At 46.7% G+C, this 5,367-nt stretch overlaps 1 long non-coding RNA gene across 2 annotated transcripts; it reads left to right on the top strand.

Annotated features, from left to right (window-relative positions):
* Window positions 1-3,348: 3,348 nt before the first annotated feature.
* LOC127345455 (uncharacterized) lies at window positions 3,349-5,155 on the top strand. 2 transcript variants are annotated; one of them, XR_007878688.2, is made up of 3 exons: window positions 3,349-4,229; window positions 4,344-4,622; window positions 4,719-5,155. It is a non-coding gene; the product is annotated as an uncharacterized lncRNA (long non-coding RNA). The 2 variants fall into 2 exon arrangements; XR_007878683.2 differs by having other exon boundaries at window positions 4,344-5,155.
* Window positions 5,156-5,367: the final 212 nt, after the last annotated feature.

Raw genomic sequence — 5,367 nt, 5'->3', positions numbered from 1 at the left:
AATGAGGGCGCGGGCGCAGGGGAGGGGAAATTTCCTGCCGTTGGCTTTCCGCGCGTGCGCAGAGCGTTGCCGCGCGCTGTAGCCGACGCGCCACATATGGCGCTCCGGATTGTGCAAAACGCCGCGCGCCCTAAATTTTTTTCAGCGGAGCGCCCTTTTTCCTCCCGCGCGTGGTATACCGACGGTTTTTTTGCAGCGCGGCCTATAGAGCGCGTCTGTTGGAGATGCTCTTAGTGTTACAGACTCTCAAGCTAGTACATGTTCACTTTTAGAGGTTCACCTGAAGTTTGGGTAAATAGTTTTCCTCCCAGTTTTATTTTGCCTACTAGGTACAGACGTACAGTCCCAGATCTACCTTGCTGAACAGGTACTATATATATGTTAAAACAAACACTGAAATATCTTATTCATTAAGACAACATTAAGAAGCAACAACACTCAGCATTATTCATCATTGTTTTAGTCTGTTACAAGAATACTTCAACTTCAAAAGGTATACAAAGACGATTAACCTAGGGCTGGCCATAATCTAGGATCCAAGCACGAACTGCAAAGGCCGATTCTGGCAACGATGCCGGTCAGCACCTTTTTCACGAATGTGCATTCCCCTGAACGAGGATCGTAAACATGTAAACCCGCCGCCGATCTGTAGTCACGGCGGTGGTAGAAGAGCAGCTTTCCAGCAGGACGCATCACCCTCAAAGGCAGAAAATCGACGACACCATCTACCGAGACCGTGTAGGCCTCGACCCACTCGTTCTTATTAACGTCAGTCAAGAGCCATAGGTTAACCGTGTGCTTCTTTGCAAGAGTGATGCACAGGACGCCGTTGAGCTCGGCCAAGCCGATCTTCTCCCAGGGACCCATATCTCAATGATCCGTGGATGGTCGTCCACTCCTCGCTCTCGAGGTCGAAAGAGAGTATATCGCCCAGGCATATGGACAGAAAGTGCAAGACGCCGTTGACCAATACTCCGTCTCTGGAGTCACCCAACATATCCGGGGGCGGCCGCGTCGCCATCCACCTGGAGTCGCCGTTGTCTCCTAACTTGAGGACCTGGCATGTCAGACTGCAGCGAGAGGACACAACATGGAAGACGATACGGAATTACGGATGACCTTGAGCGCGCCGGACCGGGCGGCGCGACCAAAGCCGAAGCGTGTAGTGAGTCTAGAGTCATGGTCCGCTTCCCCGTCCGCTCTCGGGCTGCTCGCCACCATCTCCCCGGTGGCTAGATCGAGGACACGAACGCTGCGGGGGTGGTATACTGGTATTCGAGGCGACAGGTGAAGAGGACGAGGCTGTCGAGGCTCGCGCGGAACTTCCAGAAACGGCATAGGTCGAGGACCCGCGCGATGTCGCCTTCCATGTCCATGATCTGAAGGGTCGACGTGGTGGCACGGTCGTCGGAGTCAGTCGCGGCGATGATGAGCGGCTGGGCGCGGGACCTGTGCACGGCGACGAAGGCCGGGTTGGAGATGATGGCGCGCCACGAGGTGCACACGCACCGGGATAGGCTCAGGGACCTGAGCGGCAGCCATGAGAGGATCTCGAAGAAGACGTCCGCCGATGGTGGCGGGAGAGGATTTGGTGCCATGGCGGCGCTGGCAAGGAGAGAAGCCTTCACGATCGACCGGCTCGATCTGAGATTGGCGAAGTAACCTAGTGCGATCGGATCAGCCAAAACGGATGAAACTCGTAGTGTATGCAATTATTATTTTTTGGATCGTTCGGCTATATACCGCTTTCTGATTGTGATTGTACATCTACAGGTCATAGTTTTTTGCTCGTACGAAATCTGTTTTGATAAGCGTCGGGCGCCATCCAAGACGCAAGAAAATCCAACAGATAACTACTATATTAAAGCTTAACTGACTCGATTTTTCTCATAATTTTGGGATCAGCTCGGAATTAACATGTGATTCTCTTATGTGTAGTTTGGGGGCTCTTTAGCGTTTTAGTGTTTTCTGATGTGACTGGCCTCACCGCTTTGACCATTTTCTCTTGCCAGGACCTTTGTTCCCCTTTCTCTCTCCCAATTCCCCCCGTTTCTTCTCCACGTCTCAAACAATTGTCTCTCTCCCATCACAAATCATGGAGCCACACCGGCCTCCGGCCGCGAGCGCTTCCCCCACGTCGACCAGGCCTTCTCCTCCACCGGAGCTCGAGAGAGAGCTGACGGTACCGCCTTCACATCCACCAGCAGCCGTGGTTGGGTGTCTGCTCCTCTTTCCCCGCTGCTCATCTCATCCCCTTCACATAAGATTTTGCTCGGCTTTATTACCAAATAATGCTGAGCTTACCTGGCGACAGGGGAGGATTAGAGGAGAGAGGAGGGCGAAACCAATCAACCATCACGACTCCAAGATCCACTCCACCGCGCCGCGCTTATCTATCGCAGTAGAGAAGGAGTGGGACGGTGATGCGCAAGAGCTCGATGCAGCACCAGCAGTTCCGCGCCCGCGCCAAGACCCGCGTCGATGTTCGAGGACCTCCAGGGCATGGTCTCCGGCCTCCGGTACGATCGGAAGGAAGCCCAGTTACAGCGACACCACCGTCCCCGAGTTCCAGCTCCAGATGCTCAATAACTGGTGCGCTGTGCTCAGCTTCTCCTGATCCGCCTCCTCCCTTCAGGCTTCAGGTTCAATTCCCTCTCCGTTTCACTTCTTCCCCACGAAAAAAAACTCAATTATTCTCCCACGGAGCAGCTACTACCGCTGCCCTGAACACAGCCAAACAAATGAGATGTGCAAGGTTCAGTACGGTCAACGTCAGCTAGCTAATACTCTTCTAATGAGATTGATAACAAAATCCCTGCCCTTCCTGAATCAAGGCTTTCACTTCTTTGACGAGGGTTGCGTAGCATGATCTGTTGGATTCTGACATCCGGATTATTTTCTCTGCATTGCCATTGGATAAAACCTTCGTCCGGTGACTCTGTTTTCAGTTCGCCGCTTCCGCACGCCGAAGTGTGAAGTGCCGCCGATGAGCTGCAAGGTCATGTCTGGCAACAGCTGAGCGTGTGACCTCTAAATGTTTCTTTATAATGTTTGTGCAGATTGATTAAACCATGGTAAACCGATTCCCTTTCTTAGTTATTATGCATAGTACTTTCTTTTTCAACATACAATTTTTTTTTGTTTTCAAGTGTGTAGCTGATAATTTTGTGCACCTATGTATTTGAAGTGTGCAAAAGGTAATTTGTGTTGTTTACTTTGATAATTTGTATTCATATATAAGTCGCGGGGAAAAAGCAGGATATACCACAAATATCGTTTTGTCTATTGTTTGCTAACTGAATCTTCATCTTATCTTCTTAACTGAAAACATGCTTTTAAAATCTTTTAAAATCTTATTGAGACAGTAAAAACTTCGAGCATCATATGCATCAAATCTCTGGTGATAATAAATGAAGAATACCTGCTAACTATCGTTCACCCTTTGACCACACCCTTATGTACATTGTGCTTACTTATCATGTTCTATATTATTTTTTGAAAGAACATGGCTGAGAGATGGTTTACATGCAGATACTAGAATGCAGATCCGTGGTTGAAACCACTTTCCAACCAAATGATTAGGTTTACTGCCTTCAAACCTCTTCAACTTCCTTTGGATTGACACTTTTTTTTTCCTTTCACTATAGGGATTGCTAATGAGGAACTAGACAATGGTGGTTCCACTGGTTTTTTCTTTACTGTGTCTTAGATGTGAAAATTAGGAGACTCATCATATTTCTGATATTGCAGCTATTTAGTTACATTCAGATTTGGTTTGTACATAAGTACTATGTTCAAATCAGACTAAAGAACAAAAAAGGTTGTGATAGGAGTTCACTAATGACTTGCCATATGATAAGATACTGCAAATGAACGCTAATTTAGGTTTCTTTTATTTTTCTTTTGCTCCTATCATATATATAAGTTGTTCTGACTTGTGAGTTTTTCTCTACCGCAGGTATGGTACTAGATGTGTGACAGAGAAATTTATATTAGTTCACATATGAAGAAATGCTCGATTGGGCCAATCTCTTTTATGACGAAAATCTGCTAGGTCATGATGTATACGTCCTTATCTACTATGGTGTTCTTGAAAATAAAGTTTGTGATCCGAGGCTGCAAGCTGGCCAATTTTCTGGAAAACTGACCATTTGATATATTTAGATACCTTGCCAGGAACAAGTGTTGTGTACAGGAGGTTAAAATCAAAGGAGACTGTTATCGAGAAGGTACTGAAGTCTGTTGTGATTATCACACGCTTCCTTATTGTCATTACGAATAGTTCCTACTGAATTTTTTATTTTGACTTTGTAATGTTGATTCCTCTATCATTGATTCATTAGAGTTTGTAGATCAGGAATATGTCTTTGTGTCTGGAGACTCTGGACATCAGGAAGGGACCTCTTCTTCAACAAGTGCCTCTCAACAGCGCAGCTTGCCGTTGAAACATGACAATCCTTCTGTTTCGCCTCCAAACTTGGCTGCCCCGAGTGCCCTTTGCCAATATATGGCACCACAATAAACAGGCAGCGGTCTGCTTGAACTGGTAGCTTGGACAGCCATTGTTCTCCAATATCTGGTACTTCACATAGACCTGCGTACCTGAGCCATCTCTACCGCAGGTATTGTACTAGATGTGTGATAGACAAAATTATATCTGTTCACATATGAAGAAATGCTCGCATGGGCCAATATATTTTTTGATGAAAATCTTCTAGGTCGTGATATATACGTCTTTGTCTACTATGGTGTTCTTGAAGATAAAGTTTGTGATCCGAGGCTGCAAGTTGGCCATTTTTCTGGAAAACTGATCATTTGATATATTGAGATACCTTTCCAAGAACAAGTGTTGTGTACAGGAGGTTGCGACAAAGAGAATAGAATCTACTAATACTTAATAATTCATAGTAGTCATGAAAGATCTTTGCACGGTCCATCATGCCAGTCTCCTATGATTTAAACTAGAAGAAGAACTAACGACTCGGCGGCAGCGGCGGCCACAAGGGAGAGAGAAGAAAGAGGGTGCGAGTGTGGGAAAAGAAGTCGGGTGGTGTGCATTCTCTAAATTTCATTGGAGACTGGCATGATGGACTAAAGCCAAGAATCTGCTGTTTTGACTTTAATTTCATTGATTAAACCATGAAGTTTTGATCTATCTATTCCTTCGGCGCCTACCACAGTCACTCTTAAAATTAACTGGTCCGTGACACCAGGAGCAGCAAGGTCGATGCCTTCTTTCAGAGCACGAAGTTGAGCTTTATCATCATGCAATTGGCAAAGGTGCAGCCGAGAATATCACACCGCAGTCTGAATTTGTAGCCACTGCACCGACTCTGGCGAGGCTGGCTTCTCCAGTTGCTACAGAAA

The sequence above is a fragment of the Lolium perenne genome, chromosome 3 (assembly GCF_019359855.2).
Source record: "Lolium perenne isolate Kyuss_39 chromosome 3, Kyuss_2.0, whole genome shotgun sequence".
NCBI lineage: Eukaryota > Viridiplantae > Streptophyta > Magnoliopsida > Poales > Poaceae > Lolium > Lolium perenne.
Note: the sequence above shows the minus strand (reverse complement) of the source record. Positions and strands in the feature narration are given on the sequence as shown.